General features: G+C 41.9%; 1 long non-coding RNA gene across 1 annotated transcript in view; it reads right to left on the reverse strand.

Moving 5' to 3' along the window:
* Positions 1-7,107: 7,107 nt before the first annotated feature.
* LOC130543118 (uncharacterized) overlaps positions 7,108-24,729 on the reverse strand; it is a 31,968-nt gene continuing 14,346 nt past the window's right edge. Inside the window, exons 3-4 of the long non-coding RNA XR_008958170.1 lie at positions 23,358-23,420; positions 7,108-9,407 (exon numbers count right to left, since the gene is read on the reverse strand). This is a non-coding gene — a long non-coding RNA (uncharacterized LOC130543118). The remainder of the gene's footprint in view (positions 9,408-23,357; positions 23,421-24,729) is intronic.

Raw genomic sequence — 24,729 nt, forward strand, 5'->3', positions numbered from 1 at the left:
TCTTCCTCTCCCACTCCCCCTGCTTGTGTTCCCTCTCTCGCTGGCTGTCTCTATCTCTGTCAAATAAATAAATTTAAAAAAAAAAAAATCTTTAAAAAAAATTAAAAAAAAAAAAGATTTTACTTTTAAGTTATCACTACACCCCCCCCCCAGATCAAGAGTCACATGCTCTGGGGCGCCTGGGTGGCACAGCGGTTAAGCATCTGCCTTCAGGGGCGCCTGGGTGGCACAGCGGCTAAGCGTCTGCCTTCGGCTCAGGGCGTGATCCCGGCGTTCTGGGATCGAGCCCCACATCAGGCTCCTCCGCTGGGAGCCTGCTTCTTCCTCTCCCACTCCCCCTGCTTGTGTTCCCTCTCTCGCTGGCTGTCTCTATCTCTGTCAAATAAATAAATAAAATCTTTAAAAAAAAAAAAAAAAAAAAGCATCTGCCTTCGGCTCAGGGCGTGATCCTGGCGTTATGGGATTGAGCCCCACATCAGGCTCTTCTGCTGTGAGCCTGCTTCTTCCTCTCCCACTCCCCCTGCTTGTGTTCCCTCTCTCGCTGGCTGTCTATCTCTGTCAAATAAATAAATAAAATCTTTAAAAAAAAAAAAAAGAGTCACATGCTCTAATGACAGAGTCAGCCAGGCAACCCTGATTAGTTCTATTTTTATGATAAAAATAACTTCCTCTAGGGGCGCCTGAGTGGCTCGGTCAGTTAAACGTCCAACTCTCGATATCCCCTCAGGTCATGATCTCAGGGCCATGTGATCGAGCCCCGCGTCGGGCTCCACACTCAGCACAGAGTCTCCCTGTCCCCTCTCCCTCTGCTCCTCCCTGCTCATGCTCTCACTCTCTCTCTCAAATAAATAAATTTTTAAAAATCTTAAAAAAAATAACTTCCTCTAGAATCAAAGTGAGGAGTTAGGGAGGATTTTGGAGAGAAGTCCAAATGTATATCAGTGTTTTGTTATTATTTTTTCAATCTAACAAATTCCTGGGTGACCCACCCATAGACTGAGGCCGTGGTTTTCACACTTGAGTGTGCATCCAAATCACCAGGAGGCCTTAAAAAACAGACCGTTGGGCCCCACCCTAGAGTTTCTGATTCAGTAGGTCTGAGGAGGCCTGAGAATGTGCATTTCTCACAGACTCCCCCCCCCCATCATCAAATGAGCTGGTCAGGGACCACCTTAGAGGAGCTCAAGAGAATCTTTCAGTTAGATTCTGAGCCCCTCTGACCCCAGTCTTCACTAGCATAAGACAGAAATAATAAGACCTACCTCACAGATAGCATAATGTTCATGGAAACAATTTATAAACCACAAAGTACTACAAAAATGCATGGACAAGACAGGAGAGTGAACTACACCGAAATATGCATTTATTGGGAGAGGGGCTGCAGAATGACCCAGTAGAAACAGCCAGGGTTGAAAATCAGAAATATTAGCATCCTAAACCCTCCCACCGGCTATCTTTGACTCGTTTGTATATGAGACCTTATCAAAGGGCCTGAGTGATTTTAGCAAGGAGAAGACTGGGAAGCCAGGAGAGCTGTCTTTGTCCAACACAAGAATGGCCCTGGAAAGGGGCTGGGAGATGTTCTGAGAAGTTCCAGGAACAAATCAGAACCAATGGGTAAGAGCTCCAGCGAGATGTGTGGACTAACAGGTTAGCAGTTAGAAAGTAAGGCTATTGGGGCGCCTGGGTGGCACAGCGGTTAAGCGTCTGCCTTCGGCTCAGGGCGTGATCCCGGCGTTATGGGATCGAGCCCCACATCAGGCTCCTCCACTGGGAGCCTGCTTCTTCCTCTCCCACTCCCTCTCTCGCTGGCTGTCTCTATCTCTGTCAAATAAATAAATAAAATCTTTAAAAAAAAAAAAAAGAAAGTAAGGCTATTAAAAAGGGAATGAGGAAGAGTGAGAAGTAATGAACCCCGTGCCCCCGGAACACTTCAAGGCCCGAGCCCCCAGGCCCAGATGCCTTTGAGCTGGGCGGCAGCTTTGGCATGAGTTTGGTCAGTCTGCCATGGTCTAGTTGTCAAAGACGTGGGAATGAGACAGTGTAGTTAACGCTGCTGTGGTGTGAGACCACAGCCTCTAGAGGGGAGGAGAGAGATGTGTTCCTTATTCATCTGCCTTAGAAAAGAGAGAAAACTTCCAACTTACCGTGAGTCATTATTAGCTGACTTTGGAAATGCCAGCTTGCCAGATCAGTCAAGAGATTAACCACCACAGACACACAGAAAACTCTGGACAGCGCAGAGTTGGTCCATTAAGAGGTGACATTGGCCTTGCTCTTTCATAGAGGTGTGGAAAAGATCGACTCCTCACTTGAACACAAATTTTTACCCTCTTTGTCTCTGTACCGCAAAAACAAAACCAGAATTCGAAGCCACTGTCTACACTTAACCATCAATGTGGATCGTGATTTTGATCATTTGTCGAATTTTTTTCAGCGAGACAAAATAAACACAGTTGCCAACTACGAGAGAAGCAGTAGCCCATTACAGGAGCAAGGACAACAAGCTAAGCCCCACATCCGTCAGGCAGACTTAATTCGAGTGCCAATCAGTCACATCCTGGGCCTGTTAAGCTGTGGTAAATGAGCCCAGAACCAAAAAATTTTGGCTTTGTGTTCAGGGAAAAGTTGAAGTCTTACATCATAATTTCTCTCTCTTCTTCCTCTTAGGAGACCAGCACTGAAATAAGACATTGATTGCTTCTATTAAGAGCACCTACTGTTGCACTGTTAAGTAAGAACTAGGTTCCCTTCCGTGGCGCTAAACCAGTAATAGCTGGAGCTTGCTGCACACCTGTGTACACTTTAACACGACACTTCACTTCTCAAAAAAAATCATTTCCTCAGCCTCTTCCTGCCCAGCCCCTCTTACCATTAATTTCCAGGGGGAATGGTCACTGCTGCTAAGGAAGCTTTGTGTGTTCTGGATTTCCTCGTCCAGCAGAAGAGCTTCAGAGAAGCTCCTGGCCCCTGATGAGGGCCTGGTCAGCCTCCTTTCCTTGTGTGGTGCAATCTCTACTATTGTCTATGATCGGGGCTTGGCGGGGTCTCTTCTTAATTCACTCTCTCTACTCAAAAAACCTTAGTAAGCACACCTGCCTCTCTTTTGTCCTCTCAAAGCTCCAGGCAATTCCAATATGAAGCACTTTTGAAGTACCTTCCATTTTAGCATTTTTATAGCTAATAATGACTGATGATGCTGACTTTCCTATTAGCAGTGAGCTCTTGGAGGACCAAGTGCCTTGTTCAGCTCTCTACCCCTGGCACGGGACCTCTCAACAGCTAGGAGATCAATAGCTAGGTCTTGAGTGAGATAAGGAATCTTGAAGACTCTTGACTGCAACCCCATGAGAGACTCTGAGCCAGAACCACCCAGCTCAGCCTGATTTGTTGGCCAAGGTTGCAGTCCTTTGAAGGCTGACTGGCACCAGAGGGTCTGCTTCCAGGCCGGCTCACTCACACGGCTGTTGGCAGAAGGCCTCATCTCCCCCACAGGCTGGGGGCAGGAGGGCCCGGTTCCTCACCACAAGGGCCTCTCCTTAAGTCCAGGACGGCTGGAATGTCCTCACAACGTGGCAACTGACTTTGCCCAGGGTGAGCAATTCAAGAGATAGCCAGGCAGAAACCACAATGTCTTTTATGACCTAACCTACGAAGTAGCACACCAGCCCTTCTGTCATGTTCTATTCATTCAAAGCAAGTCACAAGGTCCAGCCCACACTCAAGGGGAGGGGTATCAAAGACTTTGTGGACCTATTTTAAAACCACGGTAGAAATGAAATTCCAAGGAAGGCAGCTGAACAAAGGAAATATTTGCTTATTTCCATATAAACATAAGGATTTTAATCAACTACCTCCGGTTTTGTGGATGGAGAGAAGCGACACCCTTTTACAAAGGCATCTCCACTCTGCAGGAAGCCTGGACTTGGGTATGTGACCCACCCCATAAAGCAGAAACCCCTGAATGACTGAACTGCACGTTGAGGCTGAACCACATGAAATTAGAGATATTTGACCATTGTTTAAAAAGATGTATTATTTATTTTAGAGAGAGGGAGCAGGAGGAGGGGCAGAAGGAGAGGGAGAGAGAATCTCAAGCAGACTCCGTGCTGAGCACAGAGCCCACACAGGGCTCAATCTCAGGACCCTGAGATCATAACCTGAGCTGAAATCAAGGGTCAGATGCTTAACTGACAGAGCCACCCAGGTGCCCCTTAACCATTTTTGACCTACAAAAAACAGTAAGTTCAAATGATTCAACCTGACATTGTAGTCCCAAGGGAAGTCTTCTAATCTACGTATTCCTTCTAATTGTGAGACTCCTAGAAACTCAACAGCATGGATTATCAAGATGAGTGTAATGATCAATTTGTAATGCGATCCTTTGTGTATTAAAAAAAAAAAAGGAATGTCCTCCAAACCTAGTTTAGATTGGCCACTGTACACCTTGGGGGTCTGGGAAGGTAGAGGAAAATAAATCCATTTTGTACCCCAAGCCCTGAGTCAAGCTCCCATAAGGGAGAAATATCACACACTGAAAGGCCAAAAGTAAACTTGAAGAAAAGGAAAGACATCCCCACTTCCAGCACAGAATGACTTACCATCAGTTTTCCCGAGGTGAATATTGTATTATAAATGTAATGTGATGCAAATAAAAATATCGACAGGCTTCTAATGAAGTTACACAAGTTGATACTAAAGTTCATGAGCAAAAACAAGCCTGCAAAAATAGCCAGGAAAACACTGAACCAACAAACGCTGCAAAGAAGGGACTAGTCTCATAAGGCACTAAAACATGCTATTGCAGCCTCTGTAATTAAAACAGTGTGGGACTGTTGTATACAGAAACCAGTGGGCCGGTGGTTAGCATAGAAAGCCCAAGAAGAGGCCCAGGACATATGGGAATTTAGTATAAGATAGAGGAGGGTATCTCAGATCACTGGAGCACAGATGGACTTTTTAATAAGTGGTGTAGCCATTTCAGAGGAAAATGGCATGACCTGGACTGTGTTGATGAACTCATTCTAGCCCATATGTGGTTCTCAGAATAAAATCACCCTCTCACGTCTCCTGGTGTAGACCTAGGTACCAAAGAGATGCTCGGCTACATTGAATTTATGATCATCATGAAATTCACAGAAGGAAATGTATAGGACAAATTCAGGAGTATTAGATGTATCCATTTTAAAGAGAATTCTGTGGTAAGTTAATCTCCAAAAACCATCTAGATCAATGGTTCCAAACGTTACCTGTAAGCAAATCACTTGGAAAATAGGCATAAACGTGTGGAACCCCAGACTCCACTATTAGAAACTCTCAGTGGGTTCCAGAAATAAGTGTTTGTAATCTCTTCCCATTTCTCATCCTCTATTCCATGGCTGACGCATGGTCAGGGTTAGGAACCACTGACCTAGTTCATATTCTTACTCCCAGGAAAGACCACATATTTGCCAGCTTGGGCAGTGACATAATTAGCCTATTTTTCTTTTTAAATCTTTCTATCTGCCTAGGGAAGAAGTGCTTCATGGGATGCTAGTTCCTCATTCTGTCTTCAGAGCCAATCTGTCCCCACCGTAACTGGGGCTGTGAGATGAGCCTTTGCTCATCAGCTAAAGGGGAGCACTTTCCCACACTCCTCATGGTGCGGAGGGAGAGCACGCCTCTGGGGTATCACTTCAAGAATGTGCTCTGCCCCTCACCAGTCCCTGCCCCCAGGGGGAGAAAGGGACTTCACAAGTAAGTCTGGGAGGAGGATTCAGGTGACTATGGCCAGCTCCTCTCTCTCCCTTTCTCTCTCTCTCTCTCTCTCTCTCTCTCTCTTTCTCTGGCATCCATCTGCCTCCAGAGAGCAAACATTCTGACCTGTTCCTCTATGCTGTGAATTTTACAGAAGCAAACTCTCTCATGGTGGGGGCTTGGGGAAACCACAGATACCCTAAACCTCACCAATGATTAGGCACTCTTCCTAATATGAAGCACCCACATTAGAGAACATAGTCAAGTTTTCTAGAGAACATAGTCTGAGCTCCATCTGCAGGATCCTTAGCTCAGTCTCACATTTGGTTCTAAACTCAGGCACAAGGAAGAATGAGGTATTACTTACATTAGTAGAAATTCTGTCCATGCTGCCAAGGAGAAACCCTGGTGCAGTAGAATACCCAGCAACACTGGCTCCTTTGATGAAATCTATGGGGGGAAAATGAAAATTTTGTATCTGTACACACTTCTGAGCACTCTGGGTCCATATTTTGTTTTAAGTGTTGAAATGCTAATATGGAATCCAACTTGTATTGGGAATGTATATTTGAAAGTTTACATGCCAACGTAGAGCAAGGCATCAGCTAGCTGCTGACTGCAGAGGCTGGAGCCCAGGCAGATGCTGTGGGAAACAAACCTCAGGAACTGAAATCCACATCTGTATGCAAAATTCCAACACAGTGCTCATTCCTTGGCTGCCCAGGGCACAATTCTATCCTTACAACCTATGATCAAACAACTGTCTTAATTCTCAAACTGCTACTTAAAAAAAATAACAAGCTGATGCTGCTTTGGAGAAGAGCGTGTTTTTCATTTTTGTTATTTCTACTGGTGTGCCTAGGGCAAGTCATTGTTTTGGCCTGGGGCTTATCCATTGAATGGGGGTACTAATGAGTGCACCAGCTCTCCCCAAGGGCTAAGCAAAGTATCAATCTATGCCCAGGGAAGTATAAAACGTGTGCAGGACAAAGCTATTATATTACTCAGGGCTCCTGTTGTCAGGAAAAGTAAACCCCACTTGCGATTCCAGTTTCTGTCCTCTGAACAGCCTCCAGAAAGGGAGAACCGGCTTGACACATGATCTCCAAGGATTCCCACCCCCACCACCACCCCCCTCCGCCAAAATAGAGGGATAGGCACATTTTAGACCATAGACTTGAAGGTTATAGAGAGGTTTTATTTTATAGAGACAATTCTTTCCTTCATTTCTCAATGTGTCTTTGCCACACAGGGATCCGTTTTAACAAATGCTAAATTGATAGCACTGTATAGAGAATACAATACATAGACCTATAGGAATATATGCACCTAGAGTTTTAAAGACATATACTTGCCTTCTGAATTCATGTCTCTCTTTGTGATTGATTTGCCTGCTGTTCTGGCTTCATCAACTGGAGTCTCATACGGAACCTTGTGAAACACTTGCTGTAGAATTTCATCTCAAGGGAAGTAAAAAAGGCATGTTAATACCAGCCGTAGGGGATTGACATTTTTCTCTGTAAGTACCTAAAGCAGTCTACAAATACACTAAACAAGTGATATAAGCTCAGGGGATATATGAAAGTATACTCTGAAATACCTTGTCTTGGGAAGGGAAATCCTAACTCCTACAGTCATTTCTGAAAAAGTGTGATCGCACTAGATGTCTCGAGCAGTAAACACTTCCCACTAAAAGATATGCAGCTAGAAACTCTGCCCCAAATCTCATGACATTTAGTGTCATTATCTTCCTTCTTGTTCCTATTGTCATTCTGACCCACCTCTGAGACTTCCCCACGATGACCCTTGTATTTGTATAGGGTGAAGTCTGCGGGGCCAAAAATAAGGCAGAATGGGTTTCTAAAAGTCAGAAAGCTCTTTTTAAACTGTTCCTTGGGGCGCCTGGGTGGCTCAGTCATTGAACGTCTGCCTTTGGCTCGGGGCGTGAACCCCAGGGTCCTGGGATCGAGCCCCATGTCGGGCTCCTCTGCTGAGAGCCTGCTTCTTCCTTTCCTGCTCCCCCTGCTTGTGCTCCCTCTCTCACTGGCTGTCTCTGTCAAATAAATAAATAAAATCTTAAAAAAAAAAAATAAAACAAACTGTTCCTAATTTCTCATGGTTACATATTTTAAAATACACTGATCTCTCTTTCCTTTTTAAGGTTTTCAGGCTTCTACTTTTCCCTGGGGACAGCAATTTATTGTTCCTTCTAGGGTTACTTTGCAAAGCCACAGAAAATATCCCTCACAAATTCCATCCATTTTGTATATATTCTGAGTCCTTTTTCAAGGCTGTTGGTACATTGGTGGGTGGTTTACTCACCTGATGGAATACATGCTTAAGGACCCAAAAAAGTAACTATCAACAAATTTACTTATTCAAAATGATGAGCTTTTGTCACCAGCCCCATTTTTTTTCACACTATGATCCCATTTTATTTTTAAAATGTTTTAAACACAATGCTACCTAATTTTTATAGGTACATATACATGGCTGTACATGTAGGATAAAAAAACTAAAACGGGGCGCCTGAATGGTTCAGTAGGTTTAAGCATCTGCCTTCGGCTCAGGTCATGATCTCAGGGTCCTGGGATCAAGACCTGAGTCAGGCTCCCTGTTAAGCGGGGAGTCTGCTTCTCCCTGCCCCGCCTGCTTGTGCACTCTCTCTCTCAAATAAATATATAAAATCTTATAAAAAAAAAACTTAAAACAATTATCTTTATGGAGGTAGGGAATAAAGAAAGATTAAGAACTTCAGCATTAAATGTAATGTTTTAGTTTCATATATAAGGAGACTATCACTTGTGTAAATACCAAACTTTCTAATTCACCAGAACCAACACTTTCCAACCAAGGTGAGAAAAGTGCACTATTGAGAATGACCCCAATTTTGTAAAAGCAGTAAAACCAACAAAAAATCTCTGCACACGCATGGATGCTTTTACTGGTGTGGAGAGAGATGGGGGGGTATCACCTTGCTGATGGAAAGGGTGTAGCAAGAAGACTATTAACTTTTTCTTTATTCATTTTTGTACTGATTCACAAGGTCAGATAAGCACATTACTTTGCACCTTTTTAAAAAGGAAGTTAATTTTTCAAATGAGATGTTATTAACCTAGAACAGTGCCCATTTTCAATAGTATAGAGAGGGTGACCATCTCCACTCACCTTGTCACCTATCCGACAGAGGTACTCAGCCTTTGCCCTCATGTCACCAGCCCTTCCTTGATAGACGTGTTGACCTGTAAATTCCTGAGTTGTTGCTCAGAGAGAAGCTGGAAATTTATTGGTGGCCCACCAATGCCAAGGCCAACACTGACATGGTGCTGGGCAGGTCAGTAGGCCTTTGGGGGATGATCCGATCCTCCCAAACCCCAAACCAGACACCCATCTTCACACTCACTCACTCCCCTTCCACACAGGTCAGGAGCCTGGGGATTCAGAGACACGGGGCTCCTGCAAGAAGGACAAAAGTCTTCTGATTCCCAGGTAGGAACTCCTGAAAGCACAGTAAGGGGGCTGCAAGAGTTATCTGATTCCCTTCACTCATTCAATCATGGTAACCTACCCATCATTCAATCAGCCAGACACTCGGTGCAGAGCTGCTGGAGCCTCTTTAATAGCACATGTGGAGGAAGGGCCAACCCAGAATTCCTGACATGGGGCAGCTCCTGGAAAAAAGGTGCATGCCCCGTGTAGAGAGATGTCCCCTTCCGAGCAGAATTGGCAGGCATAGCTCTGTGATCAGAACATCCAACAGGTCCTAACCTGGAGGGAAGCATCAGTGCTCTCACTCCTGAGAGCTCTTTCTCAGACCAGATGTAGCTCTCAGTGTCTGCTCCTGACCCACACACACCACCAGAGAGGAGAGATTTCTCTGGAATCTGGATGGCTTCCTTTAGCAAACAGCTGTGGGTTCAAACATTTTCCTGCAGTCTCAGCTCTCTGCAAAGAAGACTTCCCTGGGCCTTATTTTGTTGTTGCTGTTTTCAAATTTTAAAAAATTTATGGTGAATATATATATATAATTATTATATATAATATATATAATAATATATAATTATTATAAATATATAATATATACATTTCCATTTTAAGCATTTTTAAGTGTACAATTCAGGAGCATTAAGGATATTCACAATGTTGTGTAAACCTCACCATTATTTATTTCCAGAAATTTTCAATCTTCTCAAACAGAAACTCTATACCTATTAAGCAATAATTCTCCACTCCTCCTACCTCCAGCCCCTGGTAACCTCTATTCTACTTTCTATCTCTATCAATTTGCCTATTTTAGATGCCTCACATAGGTGGAATCATACTATATTTGTGCTTTTGTGTCTGGCTTATTTCATTTGGTATAATGTCTTCAAGGTTCACCCATGTATTAGCATGTAACAGAATTTCATTCACTTTTATGAGCAAATAATATTCCATTGTATGTCTATACCATATATTGTGTATCCATTCATCTGCGATGGACACTTGGATTATCTCCACACTGTCTATTGTGAATAATCCTGCTATGAATAATGATATACAAATATCTGTCTGAGCTTTTGTTCTCAATTCTAGTAGGTATACACCTATAAGTGGAATTGCTGGATCACATGCTAACACTACATTTAACATTTGGAAGAACCACCAAACTGTTTTCCATGGAGACTTCATTTTACATTCTCACCAGCAATGCACAAGGGGTCCAATTTCCTATAACCTCACCAACACTTACTTCCCTTTCTTTAAAAAAATACACATACTAATAGGTGAGAAGTGTTCTCTCATTGTGGTTTTGATTTGCAGTTCCCTAATGACTATTGAATAACTTTTCATGTTCTTATTGGCCAAATTTGTGCATCTTCCTTGGAAAATGTCTACTCAAGTCCTTCACTCATTGTTAAATCGGGTCATTTGGTTGGTTGTTTTTGTTGTTGTTGTTGAGTTGTAGGAGTTCCCTATATATTCTAGATCTTAATCACTTATCAGATGTGTGATTTGCAAATATTTACTTCCATTCTGTGGGTTATCTTTTCACTATCTTGATCATATTTCTTGATGCAGGTTTAATATTGGTGAAGTCCAATTTATCTATTTTTCCTTTTATTGCTTATGCTTTTGGTGTCAAAATTAATGACCTTTGCCTAATCCAAGGTCATGAAGATTTTCTATGTTTTCTTCTAGAATTTTAAGTTTTAGCTAAAAAATGTAGGTCCTTCACCCAGTTGAGTTTTAATTTTTGTGTAGTATAAAGATTCAACTTCATTTTTTCACATGCGAATACCCAGTTTTCCCAGGACAATTTGTTGAAAAGACTGTTCTTTCCCCTTGAATGGTCTTGGACCCCTTGCTGAAAATCAACTGACCATGGATGTATGCATTTATTTCTGGACTCTCTATTCTATTCCATTTATATATAAATCTAGATAGCCTTATGTCAGTGCCACACTCTTTTCATCATCGCAGCTTTGTAGTAAGTTTTGAAGTGAGGAAATGGGATTCTTCCAATTTTTTTGTTCTTTTTTTCAAGATTTATTTATTTATTTGAGAGAGAGAGGAGGGGGAAAAGGCAGAGGAAGAGGGAGAGACAGAATCTCCAGCAGACCCCTGCTGAGCACAGAGCCCGATGCAGGACTCAATCCCACAACCCATGAAATCATGACCTGAGCCAAAACCGAGAGTTGGAGGTTTAACCAACTGAGCCCCCCAGGAGCCCCCCAAATTTGTTCTTATGTTTCAAGATTATTTTGACTACTTTGGGTCTACTGAGATTCTATAGGAATTTCAGAAAGAGTTTTTCTATTTTTGTAAAAAATACAATTGGAATTTTGATAGGGTTTGCACTGAATCTGTAGATCACTTTAGGGATTACTGTCATCTTCACAACAGTAAGTCTTCCAATCCATGAACATAGGATATCTTTCCATTTATTTAGGTCTTCTTTCATTTCTTCCAGCAATGTTTTGTCCCTTTCCATGTACAAGTCATTTGCCTCCTTCAATAAATGTATTCCTAAGTAGTTTAACCTTTTTGATGCCATTGTAAATAGATTTGTTTTCTTGATTTCTTTTATTTTCTTGGACTATCATATCAGAATATAGAAATACAAATGATTTTTCTGTGTTTTTATATCCTGTAAACTTTCAGATGGAGCTAGAGAGTATTATACTAAGCAAAATAAGTCATTCAGACAAAGACAAATACCATATGATTTCACTCATATGTGGAATTTAAGAAGCAAAACAAAGGAGAGAAGGGGAAAAAGGGGGAGAGAGAGGCAAACCAAGAAACAGACTTAACTATAAAAAACAAACTAATGGCTATCTGAATTAATTTTTTAGCTCTAACAATTTTTTGTGAACTTTTAAAAAAGATTTTATTTATTATCCATTTGAGAGAGAGAGAGAGAGAGAAAGCACACACAAGCCAGAGGGGAGGGGCAGACAAGTGGGACAAGCAGGCTCCCTGCTGAGGTTGGATCCCAGGACCCCAGGGATCATGACCTGAGCTGAAGGCAGATGTTCCCAACTGCGCCACCCAGGAGCCCCTTTTGTGAACGTTTTATGGATCTATTTTAGATTCTTTTATTTCTTTTTCTTGCCTAATTTCTCTGCTAGGACTTACAGTCTATGTTGAAAGAATTAGCAAGGATGTCTCAAGCCTGATATTAGGGGGAAAACTTCCATTTTTCATTGAGCTTGAGATTAGCTGTGTATTTTTTATATATGGCCTTTATCACATTGAGGAAGTGCCCTTGTATTCCTAGTTTATTGAGTGTTTCTATCACAAAAGGATGCTATATTTTTAAATAGGTTTTATTTTTAATTGTAGTAAAAAACACATAACACAAAATTACCATCCTAATAATTTTTCAGAGATTTTATTATTTCTATGTAATCTCTACAGCCAATGTGGGGATCAAACCCACAACCCTGAGATCAAGAGCCGTACGCTCCACTGACTGAGCCAGCCAGGTGCCCCTACCATCCTAATCATTTTTAAGCATACAGTCCAGTAATAGTGTTTACTCTCCTTGTTCTCTAACAGATACTCAGAACTTTTTCATCATGCAAAACTAAAACTCCATACACATTAAACAATTACTCCCTGTTTCCACTTTCCTTACCCTAGCCCCTAGCAACTACCATTCTACTTTCTTTCTATGAATTTGACTTTAGATAACTCTTATAAGTAGAATCATATAGTATTTGCTTTCCTGTGACTGGTTTATTTCATTTGGCATAATGTCCTGTAGCATGTGACAGAATTTCCTTCCTTTTTAAGGCTGAATAATATTCCATTGTTCCAAAATATACCATATTTTGTTTGTCTATTCATCCATGGACACTTGGTTGCTTCTACATTTGGCTATTGTGAAGAATGCTACTATAAGCTTGGCAAATACCTCTCTGAGACTTCCAATTCTTTGGGATGGATAACCAAATATGGGATTGCTGGGTCATATGGTAATTCTATTTTTAATTGTTTGAGGAACAGCCATATTCTTCTCCATAGCAGATGCACCATTTTATATTCCCAAAAAGAAAACTGGATTTCCAGCCAATGTGCTAACTTTGCCCTTTAATAAGAGTTTAATCCATTTACACTTACTGTGATTACTGATAAAGAAGAATTTACTTCTGCTCTTTAACTATTTGTTTTCTGTGTCCTATAAATTTTTTGTTCCTCAGTCCCTACATTACTGCTTTCCTTTGGGAGTTAGTTGATTTTGCGTGATATTATATTTCTATTACCTTCTTTGTTCCTTTTCTGTGTATTTTTTAGTTCTTTTCTTTGTGGTTACTTTGGTAATTACAACTAACATTTTAAACTTATAACAACCTTGTTCGAATAGTACTAACTTAGTTTCAATAGTAAATAAACACTCTGCTCATATATATCCCCACCTTTCCCTATATTGTCCCAAATTACATCTTTACACACTGTATGTCCATGAATATACATTTACAATCATTGCATTATTCATTGCCTTTTAAATCACACTGCAAAAAGGAAAGTAGTAACAAACCAAAATTACAATAATATTGGTTTTTACATTTACCTATGTAGTCACCTTTACCAGTGTTCATTTTATTCTCAAACTTTTGACTGTCTAGTGTCCTTTCATTTCAGCCTGAAGTACGCTTTAGCATTTCTTACGGGGCAAATCTCTTAGCTTTTGTTTACCTGGAAATGTCTTAATCTTTTATACTCAAAGAGTAGTTTAGTCAAATATAAAATTATCATTTGACAGTACTTTTCTTTCAGGACTTTAAATATGTCATATCATTGCTCTGGTCTCCCATAATTTTTGAGGAGAAATCAGCTGTTAATACTATTGAGGCTCCCTTGTAAACAATAAGTAGTTTTTCCTTTGCTGCTTTCAAGTCTGTCTCTTTTTTTGGGTTTCAAGAATTTGACTATAATGTGTTTCAGTATGAATCTCTTACATTTATGCCTGGAGTTTCTAAGCTTCTTGGATGTGTAAAATCATTTAATTTGAGAAGTTTTTTGGCCATTATTTCCTCATATATTTTCTCTGCTCCTTTCTCTTTCTTCTCCTTCTGGGATTTCTGTAACGTATATGTTGGTACACTTGATGCTATCTCAAAGGTCCCTCCAACCTCTGTCTGGGTTTTGTTTTGTTTTTTTCCTTTCCATTTTTCTCTTTCTGCTTCTCAGACTGGACAATTTCAATTATCCAAGTTCAAATTTATTGATCCTTCTGCCTGCTCAAATCTGCTGTCAAAACCCTCTAGTGAGTTTTTCATTTCAGCCACTATACTTTTCAACTCTAGAATCTCTCTTTGGGGCGCCTGGGTGGCACAGTGGTTAAGCGTCTGCCTTCAGCTCAGGGCGTGATCCTGGCGTTATGGGATCGAGCCCCACGTCAGGCTCTTCCGCTGTGAGCCTGCTTCTTCCTCTCCCACTCCCCCTGCTTGTATTCCCTCTCTTACTGGCTGTCTCTCTCTCTGTCAAATAAATAAATAAAATCTTTAAAAAAAAAAAAAAAGAATCTCTCTTTGGTTCTTTTCTATAATTTCTGTTTCTTTATTGATATTCTCATTTTGTTCAAACATTGTTTTCCTGATTTCCTTAAGTTCTTTATCTCTCATTTCCCTAAGTCATCAAAGACAGTAAATACTTTGAAGATGGGTTCCTATTGCCCACTCTGACACCAGCAAACTACATTGAGAATGCAGGCTGCTGACTACTTGGCTACCTGCTGTGGGGCTGGAGGAAGGAGAATGGTAGAATTAACATGAATCACAAAATTCACTGAAATTTACCAGTTTCCTCATTAAGCATTCCTCTGGATGATGCAAGTGTTCAACTAGAATCCAGTGTTCCAAAATAGTTGCTTAAGATACTTCTTGGCAGTTCAGTTATTACATATTCTTCGAGCTTCCTACCATCTTCTTTCCAGGCCTTGGTTTTCTCAAATGTTACAGGAGAGGCTTGGAACAGATCAATGACTCCCAGCCTAGAATCACCTGGAGAGCTTTAAAAACTACTGGTACAAATATCTCATCCTATGCCAGGGAATCTGATCAGGATCTTCTTAACAATCTCTCCAGGGGATTCTCATGCTCAACTAGGGCTGAGGAACTGGGGAGAAGATCTGTCTCAGCCTCAGGGCCGCTCTACTGCTACAGAAATCTCCCAGGCACCTTGTCAAGTAGATGTGATGCAGCTGGTCTAAGGTGGGGTCTGACTCAGCACATGGTGGCCCTGCTCTGCTACATGGACCCCTCTCTGAGGAGCAGAATCCTTTCCAAGTGTTTCTCTTCTATACCTTTGCCTAATTTCCTGGGACTCTGAAACTTTAAAGAACTAGTTGTACCGTCAGCACTTTCCCTCCCAACAAAACACTGGGTTATCTGAGAGACAACCCTGAAAAAGTGTGAAACTCTGCAAATACAGCCTGATGGCTTCACATGAGATTACTTACCAAATAGTTTAGACAAATGTTCTTCTCGTTTATTTGAACTTGATACAAATTCAGTATCTTTCAAATTCTTTTTTTGAGGATAACCTATGGGAAACAAACCTTAGCTGTGGTTAAATCATTTATTGGATCTGCATGAAATCTTTTTAAATCAATACTTTTTTGCATGGTGTTTTGAGAGAAGCATCACGCGCTTCGCCTGTTCTAGGAGAAGGAGCACCAGACTTGGGTTCTAGTCCACCTTTTGAGAGCCTTGTGATCTGGGCAGTAAAGTTCTGAGGGATCTGGTTTTCCCATCTGAGACTGATGGGAAAGGCGCCAACCACAAGAGGCCTGTGAGGAGAGGCTGACATGAAACTTGCTGATGTCATCTGTGGACAGAAACGTGCTCTCGTCTTATCACACCCCGATGTTAGTATCTACCATGACCTACAAGAAGGGGCACTGGATCCACGCATGGTTATGCTCAGTGTTGGAGGGGAGCAAAGAGAGATGGACACTCATCTCGGTGCCTTCTCAATAAACACTTTCCCCTCCATAGGAAATGATGCCAACGAGCCATGACTTTGACCATCTTGGAAATGGGATGCCTTCTTGTTTTGGAGGACAGGGAACAATACTGCTGCATACCCTGTGCTCATCCACACTAGGGTCTATGTTGGGATGGGGGCTCAGAGGGCCTCAGGCCACCCCTACCTGACCTGTTTGATAAGCACAACGAATTCCTAATGTTGTCACTGGTGAATTTTAAAAAATGAAGGTATAAATGGGAAAGCACTGAGTCAACGGTCTCCCCTAGGATGCCATGGACCGATTTCAAGCCTTCTGCTGACACTCATGTGGCCGCATCAAGGATATGGATTAACTGTGCTAAAAAACTGTAGTGACTCGTGGAATTTGGAACTATATTTCAGGCTTTTCTTTATGGACATTGTGAAGTCTAAGTGTCTGAGCACACTTTCTTGATTCTAGATCAAGGCCAGCCCTTTTCTCTGGCCCCCGGGGAGTGGGCAAAACCAGCAGGGAGGAGAAACTTATCCCCTAATGCAGAAGTCTCCGGGTCACAGCAGCAGCCATCTGTCATAAGTGACAGAGCATTCATGAAGTGTCTGTGGAATCTGAACTTTTAAAACAATACCAGTGACACCAGTTTTCCCACGGTTTCCTCACAGATGATCTACGCAGTCACTGAGTAATCTGGGCACATTAACTTGTGCACATTGCAGCTTTCGGCTCTACAAAAAAATCAGTAGGGAAGCCTGCATGGTGGATGCCAAATGATTTCCGGTATGACTGCTTTGATTCAACATATGCACAGTTCTCTAGAGATGAAACACTGGGGAATCATTAGGAATAGATACACTCAGTCATTCAAGCACTTTGTCAAAAATGTGTTCTTCCTATTGTGTCAGCCAAGAGAACATAATAAAAACATTGTGCAGGGTACACCATCATCATTACACAGTAACATATTCACTTTAATCAGTGGTTTATAAAATGCAATGGGAGAACCATTGGATATAAAAATGGTTTGCTAATAGTTTTATAATTTCAACATAGCATACATGCCTGGATTATCCTGATAAATAATTACTCAGTCTAAATATTTTCCTAATGCACACCTGTCCACCTTAAAGTGTTTCTCTGTCACTTGTGTGATTGACACTAATGTACATGTTTTCTGCATATGTGACCAGCTTCTTCCCCTCAGCTTTGGCATTTGAGCATCAGTCCAAAGGCAGAAATAGGCTCTGTCTCTCAGTGCAAATGTTTTCCAGAGGCTAGAGTGTAGGGTGGGGAGATGATGGGGAGGGATGTGGGAAGGCTTTACTCTCCCAAGCCAGTGACCAGGGCACTCACGCACATTGAACTATAGAGTGCTGTTGAATAGAAAGTCATCACACTACTCGCAGCAAGTGTTACCAAGGACAGGGAGCACCACCTGCAAATCTGGTTCCTATCCTCTGAACAGCCTCCGGAGTGGGAGAACCTGCCTGACACATGAACTTCAGAGATCACCCTACAATACAGTGCTATTTGTACTTTAGACCACAGACTTCCATGTTGGTCAAAGGTTATACAGAGTATATCGGATAATTTTTTCCTCCACATCTCAGTTTGGTTTTGCCCCTACATACCTGGGTTAAGAATGCTAAAATGATAGGGTAATACAAACGATACAACACACAGGCCTTTATAAACACGTGCATTTATAATTTTAAAGACGTATACTTGCTTTCTTTCACTTCTCTCTTTGTAATTGACTTTCCTGCTGTTCTTATTTCATCCAATGGAACTTTGGAAAACACTTGCAGTAGAATTTCATCTCAAGTGAAGCAAAAAAGGCATGTTAATGTCAGCAGTCCATGATTAATATACCTAACTCTGTAAGTAGCAGAACTAGTCTATGAATTCAGTGAATAAATGAGACGAATGCAAAGTACATATAACATCATGCTCTAAAATGCCTTGTCTGGGGAAGGAGATTTTGGCCTATCTAAATCATTTCTGAAAAACTGAGATTTGGGGACACCAGGTGGCTCAGTCAGTTAAGCATCAGAGTCTTGATTTTGGCTCAGGTCATGATCTCGAAGTTGTGAGATCAAGCCTGCCATGGGGCTCTGTGCTGGTGGTGGAGCCTGCATAAGATTCTGTCTCTCCCTCTCCCTCTGTCCCTACCTCCTGTACACACACTCTTGCTCTAAATAAGAAAGTTAATTAATTAATTAATTAATTAATTCCCAATGGCATTTTTCACAGAAATAGAAAAACAATCCTAAAATTCATTTGGAACCACAGAAGACCCTGAATAGCTAAAGGAATCCTGAGAAAGGAACAAAGCTGGAGGCACCACACTTCCTGATTCCAAACTATACTACAAAGCTATTGCAATCACAGCATAAAAATTGCATGGCACAAAAACAGACACATAGACTAATGGAACAAAACTGAGAGCCCAGAAATAAACCTTGCATATACAGTCAACTCATATTTCACAAGAGAGCCAAGAATACTTAATGGGGAAAAGATAGTCTCTTTAATAAATGGTATTGAGAAAACTGAATAACCACATGCAGAAGAATGAAAATGGGCCACCATCACAAAAAATGACTCAAAATGGATTAATGACTTAATAACTGAAACCACAAAACTCCTAGAAGAAATCATAAAAGTTCCTTAACATTGGTCTTTTTTTTTTTTAACACAATTTAAGGGGAGCCTGGGTGGCTCAGTTGGTTGAGTATCCGACTCTTGATTTCAACTCATGTCATGATCTTGGGGTCGTGAGATTGAGCCCCATGTCGGGCTCTGCACTCAGTGCGGAGTCTGCTTGAGATTCTCTCTCTTCTCCCTCTGCCCCTCCCCCCACTCCTGTGCTTGCTCTCTCCCTCCTTCTCTCTCTCAAATAAATAAATAAATAAATAAATAAATAAATAAATATATACACATATATAAAATCTTTTAAAATCAATAAATACATATATTCAATTTAATTAACATATACTGTTGTTATTGGTTTCAGAGGTAGAATCTAGTGATTCGTCAGTTGCATACAACACACCTAGTGCTCATTACTTCAAATGCCCTCCTTAATGCCCAACACCCAATTACCCCATCCCCCTCCATCAACACTCAGTTTGTTTCCTATAGTTCTTGGCAACAATTTTTTGGATATCATATCAAAAGCACAGGAAACAAAAGCAGGGGCACCTGGGTGGTGCAGTCGTTAAGTGTCTGCCTTCAGCTCAGGGCGTGATCCCAGCATTCTGGGATCGAGCCCCACATCAGGCTCCTCTGCTGGGAGCCTGTTTCTTCCTCTCCCACTCCCCCTGCTTGTGTTCCTTCTCTCGCTGGCTGTCTCTCTCTGTCAAATAAATAAATAAAATCTTAAAAAAAAAAGGAAACAAAAGCAAAAATAAACAAGTGGACTTCATCAAACTACAAAGCTTTTTTTGTACAGCAAAAGAAACAATTGACAAAATGAAAAGCAACCTACAGAATGGAAAAAATGTTTGCAAACCATATATCTGATAAGGAGTTAATAACAAAAATACATAAAGAACTCATACAACTCAATAGCAAAACAAACAAACAATATGACTTTAAAATGGGCAGAGGAATTAGTCATTATTCCAGAGAAGACATAAAAATGGCCAACAGATACTTGAAATGGTGTCAACATCACTTATCATCAGGGAAATGCAAATCAAAACCACATTCTTACCCCTGTGAGAATGGCTATCATCAAAAAGACAAGAACTAAGTGTTCATGAGGATGTGGAGGAAAGGGAACCCTTATGCACTGTTGGTGGGAATGTAAATTGTTACGGGTTCCAAGGGAACAGAATGGAAGTTCCTCAAAAAAATTAAAAACAGAACTACCATATAATCCAGCATCCCACCTGTGGGTATATATCCAAAGGAAATGCACCCAGGATCTCAAGGAGATTATCTACATTCCTATGTTCACTGCAGCATTAGTCACAATAGCCAAGATGTAGAAACAATCTAAGTGTCCATCAATGAACAAATGGGAAAAAAAAGTCATGATATATATTACATAATAGTACATAATACATTACATAATATATTCAGCCATGAGAAAGAAGGAAATTCTATCTTTTGCAACAACATAAATGGACCTTGAGGGCATTATGTTAAATGAAATAAGTCAGAGAGACACAAATACTGCATGATCTTACTTCTATGTAGAATCTAGAAAAGCTGAACTCATGGAAACAGAAAGTAGAATTGTGATTGCCAGTGGTCAGGGGTGGGGGAAATGGGGAGATACTGATCAAAAGTTACAAAGTTCCAGTTATAAGATGAATAAGTTCTGGGGATACAATGTACAACATTGTGATTATACTTAATGATACTGTATTATATACTTGAAGGTTGCTAAGAGAGTAGATCTTAAATGTTCTTAGCATAAAGGAAAAATAATTACGGGATGTAATGGAGGAAATCAGGTAACACTATGGTGTTCTTCATTTTGCATTACATATGTGTATCAAATCACCATGTTTACACCTTAAACTTACACAGTGTTATATGTCAACTGTGTCTCAATAAATGTGGGGAGGGGTACATAAGGTGGTATCACCGTGAATCATATAGCACTGTTTGGGGGTAAAATGTGGTCCAACTTCAAAATAACAGGACCAACATAAACATTTGGAACCCAAATTGTACAAAGAAACTCTGTATAATGGTTTACATACATCATCAGCACTGAATGGTTAATTATTTTCAAGAAGACAGAAACAAAGCAGACTGAGACCCACTGCCTGGTCTGCATCCCTGAGCCATCCAGACACGTGGGAGAGGCAGAAGTACACACAGACACAAACAAACACATCGACACAGCTGCACAGAGCAATCTGGCAAGCGACAGGAGCAGACAGAAGAGGAATACCAACTCCGTCCAAGAAGGCAAGAAGGCAGGCAGTAGGCTGAGCAGACTAAGAAGAAAGAGTGGGTCCTGCCAGGTAAGGCTGAGTTCTGAATCCGGTTGACCATGATATTTACTGAGACCTCAAAGGTCACTCCTGTATGTAGATGTCAAGTGTCAGACTCCCTTCACCTACACTCTGGTGCTTACGGTGATCTCAGTAGCCCTGATGGGTCAGTACGTGACATTCAAGAAACCTGGGACTAGCTTCTTGGGGACACTAACTCAGTGAGCTGCAAGCATCATGAAAAGTCTTTGAGGTAGTTCTGGAAGGGTTGCAGACTGGTGACAGCCCCCCTGAGAACCCCATATGACATTCCCTGTAACTCAGAGAAGAACCAGGAGTGACGGAGGGGTTGACCCAGAGAATTCTATGCCACATCAGGACTGCCAGGAAACGACAAACCCAAAGGGCAAAGTTATCCTCAGAGAGTTTTAAAATTCATTTTCAAATGGTATATATGAAAACTGTACCTACAAAAATTGGGTGGAGGCTGGGGGAAGGGAGAAGACTCAGCACTTACAGTTAACAGATTCTACAAGTCCAGAAAACTCTCCCTTTATAAAACTTAGTACTTTTTCATATATTTTTTGAAACATATTAATTTCTCCTTTTATTTATATTTTATTTTTAAAGATTTTATCTATTTATTTAGAGAGAGAAAGAGAGCATAAGTGGGGACAGGGAGAGAGAGAATCTCAAGCAGACTCCCCACAGACCATGGAGCCTGATGTGGGGCTCGATCCCATGACCCTGAGATCATGACCTGAGCCAAAACCAAGAGTTGGACACTTAACTGACAGATCCACCCAGGCACCCCTCCTTCCTTTTTAAAGACAGTGTCTACCTGTCCCTGGAGGACAACAGTTTCATTTTCCCCCTCTAGGTTTACTTTGGTAAGCCACAGAAAATAATCACAAATTCCACTCATACGGTATTTATTCTGAGTCCTTTTTCAAGGGCTGTTGTTACGCTGGTGGCTGGTCTACTCACTTGATAAAATAGGTGCTTATGATAGCAATGCCAAAAAATCAGCTACCAGAATTACAAGTGAAATGATGAGTTCTCAATACCAGCCCCGTAAATTCCTGAGTTGTTGTTGCTCAGAGAGAACCTGGAAATTTATTGGTGGCCCACCAATGCCAAGGCCAACACTGACATGGTGCTGGGCAGGTCAGTAGGCCTTTGGGGGATGATCGGATCCTCCCAAACCCCAAACCAGACACCCATCTTCACATTCACTCACTCTCCTTCCACACAGGTCAGGAGCCGGGGGATTCAGAGACACAGGGCCCCTGCAAGAAGGACAAAAGTCTTCTGATTCCTGGGTAAGAACTCCTGAAAGCACAGTAAGGGGGCTGCAAGAGTGATCGGATTCCCTTCACTCATTCAATCACGGTAACCTACCCATCATTCAATCAGCCAGACACTCGGTGCAGAGCTGCTGGAGCCTCTTTAATAGCACATGTGGAGGAAGGGCCAACCCAGAATTCCTGACATGGGGCAGCTCCCGGAAAAAAGGTGCATGCCCCGTGTAGAGAGATGTCCCCTTCCGAGCAGAATTGGCAGGCATAGCTCTGTGATCAGAACATCCGACAGGTCCTAACCTGGAGGGAAGCATCAGTGCTCTCACTCCTGAGAGCTCTTTCTCAGACTAGATGTAACTCTCAGTGTCTGCTCCTGACCCACACACACCACCAGAGAGGAGAGATTTCTCTGGGCAAAAAGTCCCAGGGCAGAATCATCCCACACCAAGGAATCTGATCACTGGGGTAGAGGAGGAAAGGGAGGAGGATCTGTCTGTCTCCTTTTAACAATCTCCCCAGGGGATTCTCATGCTCAGCTAGGGCTGGGGAACTGGGGAGAAGATCTGTCTCAGCCTCAGGGCCTCACCATCCTCCTGCTGCAGAAATCTCCTGGACACCTTGTCAGGCAGAGGTGATGCAGCTGGTCTAAGGTGGGGTCTGACTCAGCACTTACAATAATCCCACATGGTGGCCCTGCTCTGCTGCATGGACCCCTCTCTGAGGAGCAGAATCCTTTCCAAGCGTTTCTCTTCTATACTTTGCCTAATTTCCTGGGACTCTGACACTTTAAAGAACTGGTTGTAGTCTCAAGCCCAGTACTTTCCCTCCCATCAAAGCATCGGGTTATCTGAGAGACAAGCCTGAAAAAGTGTGAGACTCTGCACGGTAGCTTCACATGAGGGAGGTACTTACCAAATATTTTAGCCAAACCTTCATCCAAATTTTTTGAACTTGATGAAAATTCAGTATTTGAACCTGTGGGGAAAATAAACCTTGGCTGAGATTAAATCATTCATTAGATCTGCATGAAATCTTTTTAAATCAATACTTTTTTGCATGGTGTTTTGAGAGAAGTATCACGCGCTTTGCCTGTTCTAGGAGAAGGAGCACCGGACTTGGACTCTAGTCCACCTTTTGAGAGCCTTGTGATCTGGGCAGTAAAGTTCTGAGGGATCTGGTTTTCCCATCTGAGACTGATGGGAAAGGTACAAACCACAAGAGGCCCGTGAGGAGAGGCTGACGTGAAATTTGCTGATGTCATCTGTGGACAGAAACGTGCTCTCCCCTTATCACACCCCGATGTTACTATCTACCATGACCTGCAAGAAGGGGCACTGGATCCACGCATGGTTATGCTCAGTGTTGGAGGGGAGCAAAGAGAGATGGACACTCATCTCGGTGCCTTCTCAACACTCCCCTCCATAGGAAATGATGCCAACGAGCCATGACTTTGACCATCTTGGAAATGGGATGCCTTCTTGTTTTGGAGCACAGGGAACAATACTGCTGCATACCCTGTGCTCATCCACACTAGGGTCTATGTTGGGAGGGGGCTCAGAGGGTCTCAGGCCACCCCTACCTGACCTGTTTGATAAGCACAACGAATTCCTAATGTTGTCACTGACGAATAAAAAAATGAAGGCATAAATGGAAAAGCACTGGGTCAACGGTCTCCCCTAGGATGCCATGGACTGATTTCAAGCCTTCTGCTGACACTCATGTGGCCACATCAAGGATATGCATTAACTGTGCTAAAAAACTGTAGTGACTCGTGGAATTTGGAACTATATTTCAGGCTTTTCTTTATGGATGTTTTAATGTCTTGATTCTAGGTCAAGGCCAGCCCTTTCTCCGGCCCCAGGGAAGTGGGCAAACCACCAAGGAAGAGAAACCTATCCCCTAATGAAGAGTTGTTAGGGCCATAGCACCCACCAGCTGAGTGCCACAGCATTCATAAAGTATGGGCAAGAATCTGAACTTACAACCAGTGGCAATGGTGATTCTCACCTGGTTTCCTGACAGAGAATCTGCATAGCCATTGGTAATGTGTGCTCATGGCAGCTTTCAACTCTACAGGAAAACTGGTAATCAGGTAGTTAATAGGACACAGACAATGCTTCCAGGTCTGACGGCTTTTTGGTAAATGAAAGAAATAAAAAGTTCTCTTTTGCTGAGATATTAGTGAATCACTAAGAATCAATACAATGGAAGTAGAAGTAAGCAGTTGCAGTAAAACATTTGTTGACAAAAACGCTTTGGCTTTTAAAGTGCCCTGACGAAGAGT

The sequence above is a fragment of the Ursus arctos genome, unplaced genomic scaffold, assembly GCF_023065955.2.
Source record: "Ursus arctos isolate Adak ecotype North America unplaced genomic scaffold, UrsArc2.0 scaffold_8, whole genome shotgun sequence".
Taxonomy (NCBI): Eukaryota; Metazoa; Chordata; class Mammalia; order Carnivora; family Ursidae; genus Ursus; species Ursus arctos.